We start from the raw sequence: 20100 nt of genomic DNA on the forward strand, positions 1-20100 counted from the left end.
GGAAACCCAAACTATGATTTCCCTGGGGATCTCAATAATTTTCTCAATTTATACTCCATGCTTTACTCTATTAATTCTACATACTTAGGCAAATGTAAAAGATTGCTAAAGTCATAATAAAGGAGAAAGTTAACCTGTAGAAAGGGACTATTTCCAGTCTCATCAAGACCAAAAGAAAGAATGAAAATATTTTGTTGCCGCAATACTTAAAATCTCCGAAACCCAGTGTTAAAATATATCCCCATTCCATTCAGGTTCTGAGGATATAAAATCTTAAAACTGGGAAGCATTATGAAAGCTAAGGATTGAGTATAAGCTTTTGGGATGCAACGAAGACACCCCCTCATTTGTCCATAGCTACAGCCTTCCTGATCACTAATGTGATTTGTGATATGACATACCCTAGACAATAAAGTTGCACTGCATTTCTACAATGAAGCTGCTTCTGTAATTTAAATATGAGACACTTTGGAAACATTTATGATGGACAATATCTTGAATTTCTCTCAATTTCATTCAAACAGCTTGGAGTTCTCAAATGTTTCCTGAATCAATATGCATAACTTTTTCCATTTTCAACACCCCCGGTGCCCTGTGCAAACTGAGCACTGCATAATATTAATGAGTCATAGCATCTTTTTTTAGAAAAGCTCATACACTTTTACATGGTATTTCATTTATGAAACATTTCAATGGGGGGATTTTAAACACCTTTCTGAGTACAGTGTATGCTGAATATATTTGATTTGCACGTATTAATTACAGGAAATTTTCTTGAATTGTGGAAGTGGTGTTCTTGAAGAACATCGTATTAAGGGAAGAACATGTTAGAGTAACCACTGACTTGATGAAAGTGAATGCCTGGTTAGGGGGTGGATGATTCAAAGACACCATGACTGCTATTTTCTGATACAAATACCTATAATAATTAATAAATCATGGTATTTGCCCTTGCACTTGCAACGTTTATTCACCCCTCCCTCAGCCCCCTAGCACTTCTGTATATATCCATAATTTATTCATATTAATGTCTGTCTCCCCCTTTAGACTGTAAGCTTGGTGTGGGCAGGGAATGCGTTACTGTTATACTGTACTCTCCCAAGTGCTTAGTACAGTGCTCTGCACACAGTAAGTGATCAATAAATACAATTGATTAGTTAAGCGCTTACTATGTGTCAGCACTGTTCTAAGTGCTGGGGTAGATACAAGGTAATCAGGTTGGACACAATCCCTGTCCCACATATGATGCATCAGGCAGAAACTCCTCACCCTCGGATTCAAGGCTCTCCATCACCTCGCCCCCTCCTACCTCAACTCCCTTCTCTCCTTCTACAGCCCAGCCCGCACCCTCCGCTCCTCTGCTGCTAATCTCCTCACCGTGCCTCGTTCTCGAACCCCAGCTCACATCATCCCCCTGGCCTGGAATGCCCTCCCTCCCCACAGCCGCCAAGCTAGCTCTCTTCCCCCCTTCAAGGCCCTACTGAGAGCTCACCTTCTCCAGGAGGCCTTCCCAGACTAAGCCCCCTCCTTCCTCTTCCCCTCCTCCCCCCTCCATCCCCCCAGCCTTACCTCCTTCCCTTCCCCACAGCACCTGTATATATGTTTGTACATATTTATTACTCTATTTTACTTGTACATATTTATTCTACTTATTTTATTTTGTTAATATGTTTTGTTTTGTTCTCTGTCTCCCCCTGATAGACTGTGAGCCCACTGTTGGGTAGGGACCGTCTCTATATGTTGCCAACTTGTACTTCCCAAGCGCTTAGTACAGTGCTCTGCACACAGTAAGCACTCAATAAATACGACTGAATTAATGACCATCATTCATTCATTCATTCCCTGGTATTTATGGAGCGCATACTGTGTATAAAGCACTGTATTTAAAAGCAGGGGAAGAATGCCTGGATCATTTTTCTACTAAAGAATTCAGGACGTGAGCCCCAGGATTCTGCTTGCCATTAACCTCTTTGACCTGATTTGGCTGACCTATGGACAATTCATGGTCACTTCTGCATGTTAATTATTAACTGCTCTCTGCGATGTCATCGTCTGCTTATTTTATTATTCCCCTCGAATGTTAATTGCTAATGTCTCTCGATGATGTCATCACCTGCTTATTTTGCTGCCATTGTATGTTAATTGTTAACTGCTGTCTGCGATGTCATCATCTGCTTATTTTTTGCCATCACATAGCAGTTATCTGCTCTGTGACAGCATCATCTGCCTATTTTATTATTGCCATAGCATGTTAATTGTTAACTACCCTCTGTGATGCCACCACCTACTTATATCATTGCTACTCTGTTATTGCTTCTGCATTTCAATTGTTAACCTCCTGCTGTGCTGTCATTTACCTTGCTGACCTCACCAGGAACTATCAATTCCCTTGCTCCCAACTGCCATTCCCATTCCTCACCTTCCCCTTCCCCTCTCCCACCCAGCTTTTTCCCATCCTTTCCCCCACCACCACCCCTCCCCCTCACCTCCCCTCCCCCCCACCCCCTACCCAGGATCCCTCTGTACCAGCGCCAACTCTCAATTCCTCCCTCCCAGCCCCCTCCCTTCCCCCCTCCCTACCCCCATCCCATCCCAGTTCTCCATTCTCATCGCCACCCCTCTTCCCACTCTCCCCGCCTAAGGCCCCTGCCAACTCATCCCAATCCAAACCCTCCCCACTCCTCGCACCCTTCCCCCTCCCTCCCCTCCCTCCACAGCTGGAACCCCCACTCCGTTATAAGCTCCCTTACACCCTGGACCTATTCCTTTCCAGCTCTCTACTCCTCCTCGCCCTAACATGGCTGTTTCCGGACGGCACGGTCTCTTCTGCTGCTCTCTCCAGTGGAGGCCTCTTCTTCTCCCATTCCCCCAGACTCACCGGAAAAGGAGGAGGTGTCAGTTTCCTTCTCGCCCCACAATGTCGCTTTCGCACTATCCCTCCTCCCCCTTCCCTTTCCTTCCCTTCCTTTGAAGCCCACATTATTCGCCTCTACCACCCCCTCCAGATTCTTGTAGCCATCATCTACCGCCCCCCCCCCCCCAACCCACCCCGGCCCCACCTCCAACTTCTTTAACGATTTTGACCCCTTCCTCACCTTCCTTCTCTCCTTTTCCATGCCCACTCTGATCCTCGGAGACTTCAACATCCACATGGATATCCCTGGTGACTCCTCTGCCACCCGCCTTCTATCTTTCCTTGACGCTGCCAACTTCTTGCTCCACCCCACCTCGCCCACTCACCAACTTGGTCACACCCTCAACCTCATCATCTCCTACCGCTGCACTATCTCCACCCTCACCAACTCTGAAATCCCTCTCTGATCATAACCTTCTCACCTGCCTCCTCACTCACACTCCTCTCCCCTGTAAATCTATACTACTACCTCACAGAGACCTCCACTCTCTCGACCCCATTCACCTTTCTGAGCGCCTCATACCCCACCTCGCCTCCCTTTCCTCTCTACCCAATCTTGATGATCAGATTACTGCTCTCAACACTACCCTCTCTATTCAGCTCGACTCCCTCGCTCCCCTTTCCCTTCGCCGCTCTCGTACCACTAACCCACAGCCCCAGATCACTGCCACTGTCCACCTCCTTCGCTCTTATGCTCGAGCTGATGAACACTGCTGGTGAAAGTCTAACACCATGCCAACCTCGTTCACTTCAAGTTTATCCTTTCCTGCCTTAACTCTACCCTCTCCTCTGCCAGACAAAACTATTTCTCCTCCCTTATTGACACCCATGCCCATCATCCCCGTCAGCTCTTCTGTACATTTAACTCCCTTCTCAGGCCCCCTGTTCCTCCCCCTCCTCCTTCCCTCACTCCCATCTGGCCTCCTACTTCATTAATAAAATTAAATCCATCAGGTCTGACCTCTCCAAAGTCACTCCTCCCCATTCTCCAACCCCCCGGCTCTCAACCCTCTCCGCTACTCTCCCATCCTTCCCAGCAGTATCCTCAGATGAGATCTCCTCCCATCTCTCGAGTGCTACTCCGGCCACCTGTGCTTCTGACCCCATTCCCTCTCATCTTATGAAATCTCTCACTCCATCCCTCCTCCCTTCCTTAACTTCCATCTTCAACGGATCACTCTCTACTGGTTCCTTCCCCTCTGCCTAAAACATGCCCATGTCTCCCCCATCCTAAAAAGAACCCTCTCCACTCCACCTCCCCTTCTAGTTATCGCCCTATCTCCCTCCTATCATTCCTTTCCAAGCTCCTTGAACGCGTCGTCTACACGCGCTGCTTCAAATTCCTCAACGCCAGCTCTCTCTTCGACCCCCTCCGATCTGGCATCCGTCCCTTACATTCCACGGAAACTGCCCTCTCAAAGGTCACTCATGACCTCCTGCTTGCCAAATCCAACGGCTCATATTCTATCCTGATCCTCCTCGACCTCTCGGCTGCCTTCGACACTGGACCACCCCCTTCTCCTCAACACGTTATCCAACCTTGGCTTCACAGACTCCGTCATCTCCTGATTCTCATCTCTCCGGCCGTTCATTCTCAGTCAATTTTGGGTTCCTCCTCCCCCTCCCATCCCCTTACTGTAGGGGTTCCTCAAGGGTCAGTTCTTGGTCCCCTTCTGTTCTCTATCTACACTCACTCCCTCGGTGAACTCATTCGCTCCCACAGCTTCTACTATCATCTCTACGCTGATGACACCCAAATCTACATCTCTGCTCCTGCTCTCTCTCCCTCCCTCCAGGCTCGCATCTCCTCCTGCCTTCAGGACATCTCCATCTGGATGTCTGCCCGCCATCTAAAACTCAACATGTCCAAGACTGAACTCCTTATCTTCCCTCCCAAACCCTGCCCTCTCGCTGACTTTCCCATCACTGTTGACGGCAACTACCATTCTTCCTGTCTCACAAGCCCGCAACCTTGGTGTCATCCTCGACTCTGCTCTCTCATTCACCCCTCACATCCGATCCGTCACCAAAACCTGCCGGTCTCACCTCCGCAACATTGCCAAGATCTGTGCTTTCCTCTCCATCCAAACTGCCACCCTGCTCGTTCAATCTCTCATCCTATCCCAACAGGATTACTGCATCAGCCTCCTCTCCAATCTCCCATCCTCCTGTCTCTCCCCACTTCAATCCATACTTCACGCCGCTGCCCGGATCGTCCCTGTGCAGAAACGCTTTGGGCATGTTACTCCCCTCCTCAAAAATCTCCAGTGGCTACCAATCAACCTATGCATCAGGCAAAAACTCCTCACCCTCGGCTTCAAGGCTCTCCATCACCTCGCCCCCTCCTACCTCACCTCCCTTCTCTCCTTCTACAGCCCAGCCTGCACCCTCTGCTCCTCTGCCGCTAATCTCCTCACCGTGCCTCGTTCTCGCCTGTCCCGCCATCGACCCCCGGCCCACGTCATCCCCCTGGCCTGGAATGCCCTCCCTCCCCACATCCGCCAAGCTAGCTCTCTTCCACCCTTCCAGGCCCTACTGAGAGCTCACCTCCTCCAAGAGGCCTTCCCAGACTGAGCCCCCTCCTTTCTCCCCCCTTCCCCATCCACCCCACCTTACCTCCTTCCCCTCCCCACAGCACCTGTATATATGTATATATGTTTGTACGTATTTATTACTCTATTTATTTATTTATTTTATTTGTACATTCATTCATTCAATCGTATTTATTGAGCGCTTACTGTGTGCAGAGCACTACTAAGAGCTTGGGAAGTACAAGTTGGCAACATATAGAGACGGTCTCTACAAAATAAAATAGAATAAACATGTACAAATAAAATAAATAAGTAGAGTAATAAATACATACAAACATATATACATATATACAGGTGCTGTGGGGAGGGGAAGGAGGTAAGGCAGGGGGATGGAGAGGGGGGCAAGGGGGAGAGGAAGGAGGGGGCTCAGTCTGGGAAGGCCTCCTGGAGGAGGTGAGCTCTCAGTAGGGCCTTGAAGGGAGGAAGAGAGCTAGCTTGGCGGATGTTGGGAGGGAGGGCATTCCAGGCCAGGGGGATGACGTGGGCCGGGGGTCAATGGCGGGACAGGCGAGAACGAGGCACGGTGAGGAGATTAGCGGCAGAGGAGCGGAGGGTGCGGGCTGGGCTGTAGAAGGAGAGAAGGGAGGTGTGGTAGGAGGGGACGAGGTGATGGAGAGCCTTGAAGCCGAGGGTGAGGAGTTTTTGCCTGATGGGGATTAAGACTGTGAGCCCCACGTGGGGCAACCTGCTAACCTCATATCTACACCAGCGCTTAGAACAGTGCTTGGCACATAGTAAGTCCTTAACAAATACCATTATTATTATTGTTATTATTATTTAATGGCATGATCTAGGTGAAAACATGATAATGCCAAGGATCACTGTGCTGAAAGGATCAGAGCTTCAGAACTGGATCAAGCAACATATTTATTCTATTTATTTTATTTTGTTATTATGTCTCGTTTCGTTGTCTGTCTCCCTCTTCTAGACTGTGAGCCCGCTGTTGGGTAGGGACCATCTCTATATGTTGCCAACTTGTACTTTCCAAGCGCTTAGTACAGTGCTCTGCACACAGTAAGCACTCAATAAATACGATTGAATGAATGAATGAATGAACACTTAAGTCCTCTAATGCTAACCTTCTCACTGTGCCTGGATCTCATTTATCTTGCCGCCGACCCCTCACCCTCGCTCCTCAAATCTGACAATTACTCTCCCCCACCTTCAGAGCCTCACTGAAGGCACATCTCCTCCAAGAGGCCTTCCCTGACTCAGCCCTCCTTTCCTCTTCTCCCACTCCCTTCTGCGTCGCCCTGACTTGCTCCCTTTGTTCATCTCCCCTCCTTTTGGCCCCACAGCACTTATGTACATACGTGTAGTTTATTTTAATGTCTGTCTTCACACCTCTAGACTGTAAGCGCGTTGTGGGCAGGGAATGTGTCCGTTTATTGTTGTACTGTACTCTCCCGAGCGCTTAGTACAGTGTTCTGCACAAAAAAAAGCACTCAATAAAATAAATTCAATCGAATGAATGAACAAGTGGAGGAGCCGAGATTAGAACCCAGGTCCTTCTGACTTCCAGGCCCATGCTCTATCCACTAGGCCATGCTACTTCCCCCCATAAGAATACTGATGAACACAATAAAACTTCAAGAACATTTGGTTGAAGGAGCCACTTACAGCCCCCTTATCATACAGTGAGGGCTGTCCAGAGTTCAATGGCTACTACGCCAACAGCCCAAGTGCTGCTGCTGCTATTTCTTAAGTCCTTACCTGCCATGATAAGGTGAGGCAAGCCAGGAGCACAGCCCTAAGATGGCATTTATATGGGGACCAGCAAAACACTTTCAACACTTGCCAGTCATTGTTATTGTGCTGTATTCAGTACCATCAACTTGCCAAAACCCTAAGAACTGTACGCTACAGCACTGCAAAGAAGACACCTCTGACAGGAAGATTGTACCCACGGGTATCACACTGAGGACCTCTTGGACAATTCATCCACCTTTTTTGGCCCTTCACCATTTGGGGTGGGCACTGCTCAGACACCAATGGCTGATGGGAAAGTTGGGTCCCAGCAGGTGAGGATATGTATTTGGGTTGTCTTTGGAGTGGCAGTGAGGTTTCCACTGAACCAAATATACTTCACTTCTGCCTTTCAACGGTACCCAACAGCACACATTGCAACTTGGCTGGAAGGAAGTATCTGTGATTAAAGAATGGGATATCTCTGAGATCTCAACGCTTATAGTAAACCATAATTGAGTATGATGCTTAGACTGACTTATTCAGGGTTGGGAATGTCTTTTCCATTTCCTTGCAAAAAACAGGGGAGAGGAAAACCACCAAAACCGCCCCCAAAAATGAAAAATGACAACAAAAAAAAATCCAAAAGCATACAAGCACTCCGGGAGGAAATTTTGCTTTTATACATTCAGAGAATCTAGATCAAGAGCGCATGCTGGCTCCATGGACTACATTAATACCAACAATGTCACCTGAAGTATAACAAAAATAATCAGATTGAAAATTTGGTCATAGCCTGGGCTACTTCTTAAATCCACCTCGGAATTAACAGTTCAGAATGGAGAAGAGGCTATAATCCTTCTAGCCTGTGCTGACAGTAAATAGATGCTATTAGTAAAGCTGACATAAGAATCTAGTCCCCTTCTCTTTCCTGCGTAAGGGGCAATTCCCGTGCCAGCAATTACCACCTCAATTTAGTAGCAGTGTGAAGAAGCTTCAATTTTGAGCAAGGCGAACTGGAGAGGGTTCGCTACAGACCTTCATAAGCAAAGTGGTTAGATCTATAATAAAATAATGGCGCACTATCTTCAGGACTCCTATGGAATTCCTCCACAAAGATGGCTGAAATGAATGTGTCAGGATTTACTCCTACACTATGCTGTTAAACAGAACACACCAAAAATCTCAACCGATATTCCAAAAGAGGCTTCTTTAGGGCTGTGTGACTGTGTGACTTTTAGACTGTGAGCCCACTGTTGGGTAGGGACTATCTCTATATGTTGCCAACTTGTACTTCCCAAGTGCTTAGTACAGTGCTCTGCACACAGTAAGTGCTCAATAAATACGATTGATTGATTGATTGACTGTGTGGACTGTGAGCTTGTGGTGGGCAGGGAATGTGTCTATTGTTATACTGTACTCTACCAAGCGCTCGGTACAGTACTTTGCATACAGTATGCGCTCAATGAATATGACTGAATGAATGAATCAACTTGGACTGCTGTTGATGATGCCAGGGTCCTCCATCCCCACCTGCCTTCCTCAACCTCGGCGGGAAAAGCAGTCGCAGCACAATGCCATCTCCAGGAGATCTCGGAAAGAATGAGATGTCTGCCGCCACAGCGGTCACTGTGGCCTTTGATCTCCGAGGAGCCTGAAAGTCTGCTCCTCTAGCCTCTGCACCCTACTGATCTGGGCTTTTGTTTTTATGCTGTTTCACTGTCTCGTCTCTTACCTTCTCAATTCCTTTTTTTTTTAATGGCATTTATTAAGCACTTACTATGTGCAAAGCACTGTTCTAAGCACTGGGGAGGTTACAAGGTGATCAGGTTGTCCCACGGTGGGCTCACAGTCTTAATCCCCATTTTACAGATGAGGAAACTGAGGCCCAGAGAAGTTAAGTGACTTGCCCAAGTCACACAGCTGACAAGTGGCGGAGCCGGGATTTGAACCCATGACCTCTGACTCCAAAGCCCAGGCTCTTTTCCACTAAACCATGCTGCTTCTCTAAAGCATTCCTTCTGTGGGCTCCTCTGCCTTCCACCTCGTAACTGCAGGAGCCTCTCAAAGCTCAGTTCTGGGTCCCCTTCTATTCTCCATCTACACCCACTCCCTTGGAGAACTCATTCGCTCCCATGGCTTCAACTACCATCTTTACACAGATGATCCCCAAATCTACCTCTCCAGCCCTGACCTCTCTCCTTTGTAGTCTCCCATTTCCTCTTGCCTTCAGGACATCTCTTCTTGGATGTCCTGCTGACACCTCAAACTTAACATGCCCAAAACAGGACCCCTCACCTTCCCACCCAAACTCTGCCCTCCTCATGAATTTCCCATAACTGAAGACAGCACCACCATCCTTCATGTCTCACAAGCCAATTGCCTTGATATCTTTGATTTGCTCCTTGTCTTCCCTCCCAAACCTTGTCCTCTCCCTGACTTTCCCATCTCTGTTGACGGCACTACCATCCTTCCCGTCTCACAAGCCCGCAACCTTGGTGTCATCCTCGACTCCGCTCTCTCATTCACCCCTCACATCCAAGCCATCACCAAAACCTGCCGGTCTCAGCTCCGCAACATTGCCAAGATCCGCCCTTTCCTCTCCATCCAAACCGCTACCCTGCTAATTCAAGCTCTCATCCTATCCCGTCTGGACTACTGCACTAGCCTTCTCTCTGATCTCCCATCCTCGTGTCTCTCTCCACTTCAATCCATACTTCATGCTGCTGCCCGGATTATCTTTGTCCAGAAACGCTCTGGACATATCACTCCCCTCCTCAAAAACCTCCAATGGCTACCAATCAATCTGCGCATCAGGCAGAAACTCCTCACCCTGGGCTTCAAGGCTCTCCATCACCTCGCCCCCTCCTACCTCACCTCCCTTCTCTCCTTCTACTGCCCAGCCCGCACCCTCCGCTCCTCCACCACTAATCTCCTCACTGTACCTCGCTCTCGCCTGTCCCGCCATCGACCCCCGGCCCACGTCATCCCCCGGGCCTGGAATGCCCTCCCTCTGCCCATCCGCCAAGCTAGCTCTCTTCCTTCCTTCAAGGCCCTGCTGAGAGCTCACCTCCTCCAGGAGGCCTTCCCAGACTGAGCCCCTTCTTTCCTCTCCCCCTCGTCCCCCTCTCCATCCCCCCGCCTTACCGCCTTCCCCTCCCCACAGCACCTGTATATATGTATATATGGTTGTACATATTTATTACTCTGTTTATTTATTTATTTATTTATTTTACTTGTACATTTCTATCCTACTTATTTTATTTTGTTGGTATGTTTGGTTCTGTTCTCTGTCTCCCCCTTTTAGACTGTGAGCCCACTATCGGGTAGGGACTGTCTCTATGTGATGCCAATTTGTACTTCCCAAGCGCTTAGTACAGTGCTCTGCACATAGTAAGCGCTCAATAAATACGATTGATTGATTGATTGATTGATTTGTTTCTTTCATTCATTCATTCGCATTTATTGAGGGCTTACTGTTTGCAAAGCACTGTACTTGGGAGAGTACAATATAACAGATACATTTTCTGCCCACAACGAGCTCATAGTCTAAAGGGGGTGACAAACATTATTATAAATGAATAATTACAGATATGTAAGTGCTATCATTCAACGTCACCAAATCCTGTCAGTTCAACCTTCACGACATTGCTAAAATCTGCCCTTTCCTTTCCAAACCGCTACCACAATAATCCAATCACTCATCCTATCCCACCTTGATTACTGCATCAGCCTCCTTGCAGATCTCCCTCCCTCTGCCTCTCCCCACTCCAGTCTAAACTTCACTCTGATGCCTGGATCATTTTCCTACAGAAACATTCAGTTCATATTTCCCCACTCCTCAAGAACCTCCAGTAGTTGCCCATCTACCCCCTCAAACAGAAATTCCTCACCATAGGCTTTAAAAGCACTCAATCACTTTGCCACCTCCTACCTCACCTCGCTACTCTCCTACCACAGCCCAGCCCACACACTTGGCTCCTCTAATGCCAACCTACTCACGGTACCAATTTCTCATCTATCTCGCCACCAGCCCCTCACCCACATCGTTTCTCTGGCTTGGAACGCCCTCCCTTTTCACATCAGACACACAGCCACCCTCCCCACCCTCATAACCTGATTAAAATCACATCTCCTCCAAGAAGTCTTCCCTGACTAAGCCCTCATTTCTTCTCCCACTCCTTCCTTCCCTTTCATTCATTCGATCGTATTATTGAGCACTTACTGTGTGCAGAGCACTGTACTAAGCGCTAGGGAAGTACAAGTCGGCAATATGTAGAGACAGTCCCTACCCAACAACAGGCTCACAGTCTAGAAGGGGGAGACAGACAACAAAACAAAACATGTAGATAGGTGTCAAAACCATTAGAAAAATAGAATTATACCTATATGCACATCATTAATAGAGTAGTAAATATGTACAAGTAAAATAAATAGAGTAATAAATATGTACAAATATATACAAGTGCTGTGGGGAGAGGAAGGAAGTAGGGTGGGGGGGGGGGGCAATGGGGAGGAGGAGAGGAAAAGGGGGCTCAGTCTGAGAAAGCCTCCTGGAGTAGGTGAGCTCTCAGTAGGGCTTTGAAGGGAGGAAGAGAGCTAGTTTGGTGGATGTGTGGAGAGAGGGAATTCCAGCCAGGGGAAGGACGTGGGCCGGGGGTCGATGGTGGGACAGGTGAGAACGAGGCACAGTGAGGAGGTGAGCAGCAGAGGAGCAGAGGGTGCGGGCTGGGCTGTAGAAGGAGAGAAGGGAGGTGAAGAGGAGGGGGAGTGGGGATGGAGAGCCTTGAAGCCGAAAGTGAGGAGTTTTCGCTTGATTCGTAAGCTGACGGGCAATCACTGGAGATTTTTGAGGAGGAGAGTGACATGCCCAAAGTGTTTCTGTACAAAGATAATCCGGGCAGCAGAATGAACTATAGACAGAAGCGGGGAGAGACAGGAGGATGGGAGATAAGAGAGGAGGCTGATGCAGTCATCCAGTCGGGATAGGATAAGAGATTGAACCAGCAAGGTAGCGGTTTGGATGGAGAGGAAAGGGCAGATCTTGGCAATGTTGTGGAGGTGAGACTGGCAGGATTGGGGGATGGATTGGATATGTGGGGTTAATGAGAGAGCGGGGTCGAGGATGACGCCAAGGTTGCGGGCTTGTGAGATGGGAAGGATGGTAGTGCCATCTACAGTGACAGGAATGTCAGGGAGAGGACAGGGTTTGGGAGGGAAGATAAGGAGCTCACAGTCTTGGACATACTGAGTTTTAGATGGCAGGCAGACATCCAGATGGAGATGCTCTGAAGGCAGGAGGAGATGCGAGCCTGAAGGAAGGGAGAGAGAGAGAGAGGAGGGGCGGAGATGTAGATTTGGGTGTCATGAGCGTAGAGATGATAGTTGAAGTCGTGGAAGCGAATGAGTTCACCAAGGGAGTCAGTGTAGATAGAGAACAGAAGGGGACCAAGAACTGAACCTTGGGGAACCCCTACATTAAGGGGATGGGGGGGGGGGGAGCCCACAAAGGAGACTGAGAACGAACAGCTAGAGAAATAAGAGGAGAACCAGGAGACGACGGAGTCTGTGAAGCCAACGTTGGATAGCATGTTGAGGAGAAGGGGGTGGTCCACAGTGTCGAAGGCAGCTGAGAGGTTGAGGAGGATTAGGATAGAGTAGGAGCCACTGGAGCGCTTACTGTGTGCAGAGCACTGTACTAAGTGCTTGGGAAGTACAAATGGGCAACACATAGAGATGATCCCTACCCAACAACGGGCTCACAGTGTAGAAGGGTTCCTTACTTTTAGATCGTGAACACTCCAGGTGGCAAGGACCATGTCTAAGTTTCTTTTAAGGTATTTGCTAAGCGCTTACCATGTGTCAAGCACCGTTCTAAGCATCTCTAATCCCACCTGTGTATTCCATCCCAGCGCTCTTCACGCAGTAAGTACTCATTCAACATTATTACTATTATTAGAGGGACTGCATCTAATTCCCATTTGTGTATTCTTTCCCCAGACTTAGTACAGTGCTCTGCACATGGTAAGCGCTTAACACTATTACTACGAAATATTACGCAACATATATTATAACATAACAACATAATATTCCGGAATATTGGACTAACCAGCAATAATAATAATGGCATTTGTTAAGCACTTACCATGTGCCAGGCACTGTACTAAGCGCTGAGGCAGATACAAGCTAATCCAGTCCCTGCCCTGTGGGGCTCACAGCCTCAATCCCCATTTTCTAGATGAGGTAACCGAGGCCTGGAGAAGTTAAGTTACTTGCTCAAGGTCATACGGTAACTGAGTGGTGGAGCCAGGATTAGAACCCATGACCTTCAGACTCTCAGGCCCGTGCTCTATCCACTATGCCATGCTGCTTTCTCAAGACCCCAAGAAGGCAGACATCATAAATGAAGGAACAAGTGACCCACATGAATCTGCATAAAATAGGACATAGCCCATCAAGTGGTTCATCAACTCTGGCTCAACAGAGCTAGCCTTGAATAAGCATGCCAAAATGTCATTTAAGAGTAAAATTACTGGAAGAAAATCACCTACAAACAAATTGAGCTAAATACTGGACTATCATTTATACTGGACTTCATTTATCATTTGCAGAATGATAAAAAAAGGGCTGAACTTGACATTGTGTTCAGAATAAGTACATCTTGGACTCATGACCAGATGTGTGCTTAGTCTTTACTATTTGGCATGCAAAAGAACAGTAATGATGGCATTTTTGAAGCATTTACTATGTGTTAAGCACTGTTCTAAGCACTGGGATAGACATTAATTAATCAGGCTGGACACAGTCCCCATCCCATCTCTATATGCTGCCGACTTGTACTTCCCAAGCACTTAGTACAGTGCTCTGCACATAGTAAGCACTCAAATACGACTGAATGAATAGTACGCGCTCAATAAATACCACTGATGGAGTCCTATGCCCGCAACCCCACAACTCTCCCCTGCAACCTCCAGCGCTCCCACCACCTCTTTCCCTAATTCCTGATGTTCTTGCCAACTACTCCACATTAAAACTGAAACCCTTGGGCGTAAACTCCCCAAAGAGCCCAAGTGACAGTTAGGAAAGATGTCCTGAAAGAGACAGGCTTTCAGAAAGCTTTTGAACATGGAGAGATGTGTGTGGTTGGTTAGATTTGAAGAGGGAAGGAAGGGCAAGAGGTAGGCAGAGTGAATAGGTTAATCTGGAGCAGAATCAAGAGTGTGAACTATGGTGAAGTGGGAGAAGAGAGTGGATAAGTAGGAGGTACAGAGCTGATTTCCCCTCCCAGGGTTGCAGCTGGAGAGTTAACAGTACTCTACTGGTCTCTGCTATGGGAGGGAGAGTCAAGCAGAGGCATACCCATTCCATTCCTAGCTTGGCCAGTGGCTAGCGAGTGGAAGGCAATCTGCTACAAGTCAAAAGTCACCTGTGCTGGGCAGCAGCGGCATGGGAGATTGTCGAGGGTAGAGACTCAAGTTGACTGGACGGAAGGAGGCACTGGTAAACCATTTCCGTGTCTTTACCAAGGAAACTCTATGGAAACACTCCCAGAACAACTGCAGATGGAGGTGGAGCATTCTGGGGAAGATGTGTCCATGGACTCACTATGCATTGGAGACGACTTGACAGCATAATACAAGACAAGACAGAGCTGACCGAATGCCTTAAAGTCAACATTCAGGAAGTTCTGAGAGGAATGGGGTTATAAGGCATCAAGAGAGATGTGCAGATCAAGGTTTTAGAAAGATGATCCCGGCAGCAGAGCAGAGTCTGGACTGGAGAGGGGAGATAATGGAGGATAATCAACAAGGAGGCCGACAAGTAGACAAGCTGGAATATGCATGACAAGTGCCTGGACCAGTGTGGTGGCCTTGTGGCTTAGGAAGAAGGGGTGGATTCTGGAAACAATCATAATAATAATTATGGCACTTGTTACGTGCTTACTATTTGCCAAGCACTGTTCTAAGTGGTGGGGTACATATGAGTTAATCAGGTTGGATACAGTCCCTGTCCCACATGGGGGCTCACACTCTTAATCCCCATTTTACAGATGAGGGAACTAAAGCACAGAGAAATGAAGTGACTTGCCCAAGGTCACACAACTGACATCACGGTTTAGTGGAAAGAGCATGTGCTTGGGAGTCCAAGGACATGGTTTCTAATCCTAGCTCCTCCACTTGTCTGCTGTGTGACCTTGGGCAAGTCACTTCACTTCTCTGTGCCTAAATTACCTCATCTGTACAATGGGGATTAAGACTGTGAGCTTCACGTGGGCAACCTGATTACTTTGTATCTACCCCAGCACGTATAACAGTGCTAGGCACATAGTAAGTGCTTAACAAATACCATAATTATTATTAGTTATTATTATGTGGAGGAGCTGGGATTAGAACTCAGGTCCTTCTGACTCCCAGGCCCGTGTATTATCCACTAAGCCACGCTGCTTCTCAGCGTGGAAGGAAGGAAGGAAAAATGGATAGGATTTACTGATAGAATATGGGCATTATAAGTGATGGAAGAGTCAAAAATAATGCCAAGGTTACAGACTTGAGAACAGCAGATGATGATGATGAAATGTGAAAGGAAAGTGAGGTGGAGGAGAGAGATGAAGAGTTTTGCTGTTTCCTTCCCTCCTGCCTTCAAACAGGCTGAAGTCTTCCCGTTCTGAAAAAAACCCTCTCTCGATCCCACAGCTTGCTCTGGCTATGACTCCATCTCCCTGCTCCAATCCCTATCCCAATTCCTGGAATGGACTAGATAGGCCCTCTATCTTTAAAAAAAAAAAATGTTACTTGTTAAATACTGTTCTAAGCACTGGGGTAGATACAAGTTAATTAAGTTGGTCACAGTCCTTGTCTCACATGAGACCAGTCTAAGTAGGAGGGAGAACTGGTACTGAATCCCCATTTTACAGTTGAGGAAACCGATGCACAGAGAAGTGAAGTGACTTACCCAAGGTCACTCAGCAGGCAAGTATCAGAGTCAAGATTAAACCCAGGTCCTCTGACTCCCAGGCCTGTGTTCTTTAATAATAATAATAATGATGGTATTTGTTAAGTGCTTACTACGTGTGAAGCACTGTTCTAATTCCTTAATTCCTTAGCTTCTTTTCCACCAGCTCTCTTGACTGACCAGCATCAGGTTTTAAACCTGTCCTCTCTCATCATCACCAAAACTGCATTCCCTAAGGTCACCTATGACCTAGTAGCCAAGTTCAATGATTCTCCAACTCCCTCCATATCAAGCAGACTCCTTTCCATTGGCTCTAAGGCTTTCCACCACTACCCTGCCCCTTAACAACTCAAACCTTCTACTCACCCTGCCTGCACTCCATGCTCCTCCCTACAGCACATATGTCTATAGCTGTATTTATTTATATTAATGTCTGCCTCCCCCCTAGACTGTAAGCAAGAATATGTCTGCTTGTTATAAGGGACTCTCCCAAGTGCTTAGTACATTGCTCTGCACACAAGAAGTGTTCAGGCTGAATCCTACTCCCACCTTGCCTGCCTCAGACTCCTTGCTCGCCCCATTTTCAAAGCCCCCTTAAAATTCCACCTCCACCAACAAGCTTCTGTTAATTAACTCCCAAAGCTCAAGTCACATAAACCCAATCATGTCACCTCTAGCACCTACCTGTTTGTTTATACCCTCCTCTGGCACTTGTGAATATATGTATAATCAAATCCATGGTCTATTTATTCTGACTGCCCTATTTGTAAATATTTTTATGTCTGCCTCCCCTTTAGAGTGTAAGCTTTGGGGGCAGGGAATGTGTCTTCTTTATCAGCAGTATATAGGAGCTCCTTTCTGAGTGATTCAGGAATTTTTGATGATGTTCCCAGTTTGTTGTTTCCCAGAGGATTGTGTTATATTCTACTATTTCACCTATCCATAATCTATTTTAATGTCCATCTCTCCCTCTCTAGAGAAGCAGTATGGTCTAATGGGAAGAGGACTGGCCTGGGAGCCAGAAGACCTGGGTTCTAATTCCGGCTCCGCCACTTGTCTGCTGAGTGACCTTGGGCAAGTCACTTAATTTCTCTGTGCCTCAGTTCCCTCATTTGTAAAACTTTGAGCCCTATGTGGGATAGGGGCTGTGTCTGACCCGATTATTATGTATCTAGCCCATCGCTTAGTACAGTGCCTGGCTCAAAGGAAATGCCTAGCAAATGCCATTATTACCAATATTACTATTATTATTAGACCCGCAGCTACCAACTCTGTTGTGCTTTGCCAAATGTCTCGTACAGTGCTCTGCCTACAGTAAGCACTCAATAAATACCACTGATTGATACTGTGGCACAAGCTTCTTAGATTCCCTTTTGCATCCTCAAACGTGGGTGAGCAGAAGAGGTTGAATGAAACCAGAGCCCTGCTTTGCTCAATTGGTGAAGGGGAAAGGATCAGACGAGTTCTACCTTCACAACATCACCAAAATCCACCCCTTCCTCTCCATCCAAACTGCTACCACATTCTTGCAAGCACATATCCTATCCCGCCTTGATTAGTGAATCAGCCTCCTTGCTGACCTCACTGCCTCCTGTCTCTCCCCACTCCAATCCATACTCCATCCAGCTGCCCAGGTCATTTTCCTTCAAAAACGTTCAGACCACGTTTCCCCACTCCTCAAGAAACTCCAGTGGTTGCCCATCCACCTCCACATCCAGCAAAAACTCCTCACCATTGGCTTTAAAGTACTTCATCACCTTGTCCCTTCCTACCTCACCTCGCTACTCTCTTACTATAACCCAGCTCTCACACTTAGCTCCTCTAATGCTACCCTTCTCACTGTACCTCCATCTCGTCAATCTCGCCGCCAACCTCTTGTCCACATCCTACCTCTCGTCCAGAATGCCCTCCCTCTTCATGAGATAGATAATTGCCCTCCCCCACTTCAAAACCTTATTGAAGTCACATCTCCTCCACGAAGCCTTCCGTAAGCCCTCCTTTCCTCTTCTCCCACTCCCTTCAGCTCTGCTCTTATTTGCTCCTTCATTCATCCTCCCTCCCATCCCCACAGCACATACATATATCTGTGTAGTTGTAATTTATCTATTTATTTATATTAATGTCTGTTTTCCCCTCTAGACTGTGACTCATTGTGGGCAGGAACATGTCTGCTGTAATACTGTACTCTCCCAAGCACTTAGTACAGAGCTTTTGCACACAGTAAGCGCTCAATAAACACAACTGAATGAATGCCCTCCACTTCTGATCGATCAGTTGTATTTAATAATGTTGGTATTTATTAGGCACATACCGTGCGCACGCAGCCAATTCTGTTGAGGAGCAATCTAGGTTCTTCTCAGAGAAGCCAAACATTTAGTAGTAGCCTAAGTCTACTACTGGCATCAAATGTTTTTTTAAGATGTTATCAATGAACACTATCTAGGTCTTGATGCTCCCTCAACTCAAAGATTTTGAGAAGGAAAAAAGGACATGTGTCCAGTGCTGGATCAATTTCTTCATCACATAGCCAAAACTGGGGAGACAATTCATTCATTCAATCGTATTTATTGAGCGCTTACTGTGTGCAGAGCACTACACTAAGCGCTCGGAAAGTACAATTCGGCAACGGATAGAGACAATCAACAACGGGCTCGCAAGTTGCCGTTTTTTTTTTTCTTTTCATTAAGGCCTATACAGTACTAACTCCAGAATTTAAGGTTAGAAAAAATGACTCTTCATTTGGAAAGGCAAAATCATCGATTAATTACAAATCTGGATTTGCTCTACCAACACCTGGCACCAGTTTCTATGCGTCTCAACCTGATCATTTCCGAAGCCCATGATTTGCCCCTTTACCTTCACTGTCTTAAAATGTTTCCTCCCCCCTTGTAGACTGTGAGCCCGTTGTGGGCAGGGATTGTCTCTATTTGTTGCTGAATTGTACTTTCCAAGTGCTTGGTACAGTGCTCTGCACACAGTAAGCGCTCAAATACGATTGAATGAATGAATGAACTGTCAGCAGAGATCGCACCTGCTCTGCCATGCTGTGATGGGAGGACTCTATATTACGATTTTAGGAAGGCGTGGTTACTGATATTGTCCAAGAGGACTATGACTTAAGATCTTGCCAACAATGGACAGCAGTGAGCACTCATGCTCTTGAATAGAGAGCAGTGAGAACTCACGCTCTGGTCCACATTTAACCCTCTCCCCTTTCTTCTTGAAGATAAAAAAAAAGGCGGCATCCCTTAAATTAGTAGGATGGCCCAGTGGAAACAGCACGGGCCTGGGAGTCAGAAGACTCGGGTTCTAATCGTGACTCTGCCGATCATCTGCCTTGTGACCTTGGACAAGTCATGTCGCTCTTCTGTTTGCTACCTCATCTGTAAAATGGAGATTAGATCCTATTCCCTCCTACAGAGCTGTGAGTCCCAAGTGGGACAGGGATTCAAGCACATGCAGCCTGCCTATGGCAAAAGCATGGGTTTGGGAGTCAGAGGTCGTGAGTCCTAATCCTGGCTCCACCACTTGTCAGCTGTGTGACTTTGGGCAAGTTGCTTCACTTCTCTGGGCCTCAGTTACCTCATCTGTAAAATGGGGAATGAGACTGTGAGCCCCACGTGGGACAACCTGATAACCTTGTATCTATCCCAGCGCTTAGAACAGTGCTTGGCACATATTGAAAGCTTAACAAATACTATCATAATAATAAGCACGTAAACCCTGCTAGCAGAGGGGCAAGGTTTTCCCCTCTCAATTTTTTCAAATGGCCAAGGGGTCAGAAAATGTCAACTAGTAGTAAAAAGTATTTTCTGAGGGCCCACTGGCAAACAATGCACCGTATTAAGTATTGGTCAAATACCAGATATGCCTGAGAGATCCCTGTTGATGAGAAATTTACATTTGAATGAGTTAAATAAGATACCAGGGTGGCTTAGTCGAAACAGCACAGGCCTG

The 20100-nt window shown here is 47.1% G+C and overlaps 1 protein-coding gene and 1 non-coding gene across 2 annotated transcripts in view; one reads left to right on the top strand and one right to left on the bottom strand.

Moving 5' to 3' along the window:
* The window catches only part of SHQ1 (SHQ1, H/ACA ribonucleoprotein assembly factor), a 162644-nt gene that overhangs the window by 119896 nt on the left and 22648 nt on the right, over window positions 1-20100 (bottom strand).
* Window positions 14470-14607, top strand: LOC119920246. Its single transcript, XR_005448004.1, has one exon. It is a non-coding gene; the product is annotated as a small nucleolar RNA SNORA7 (small nucleolar RNA).

The sequence above is a fragment of the Tachyglossus aculeatus genome, chromosome X1 (genome assembly GCF_015852505.1).
Source record: "Tachyglossus aculeatus isolate mTacAcu1 chromosome X1, mTacAcu1.pri, whole genome shotgun sequence".
Classification (NCBI taxonomy): domain Eukaryota; kingdom Metazoa; phylum Chordata; class Mammalia; order Monotremata; family Tachyglossidae; genus Tachyglossus; species Tachyglossus aculeatus.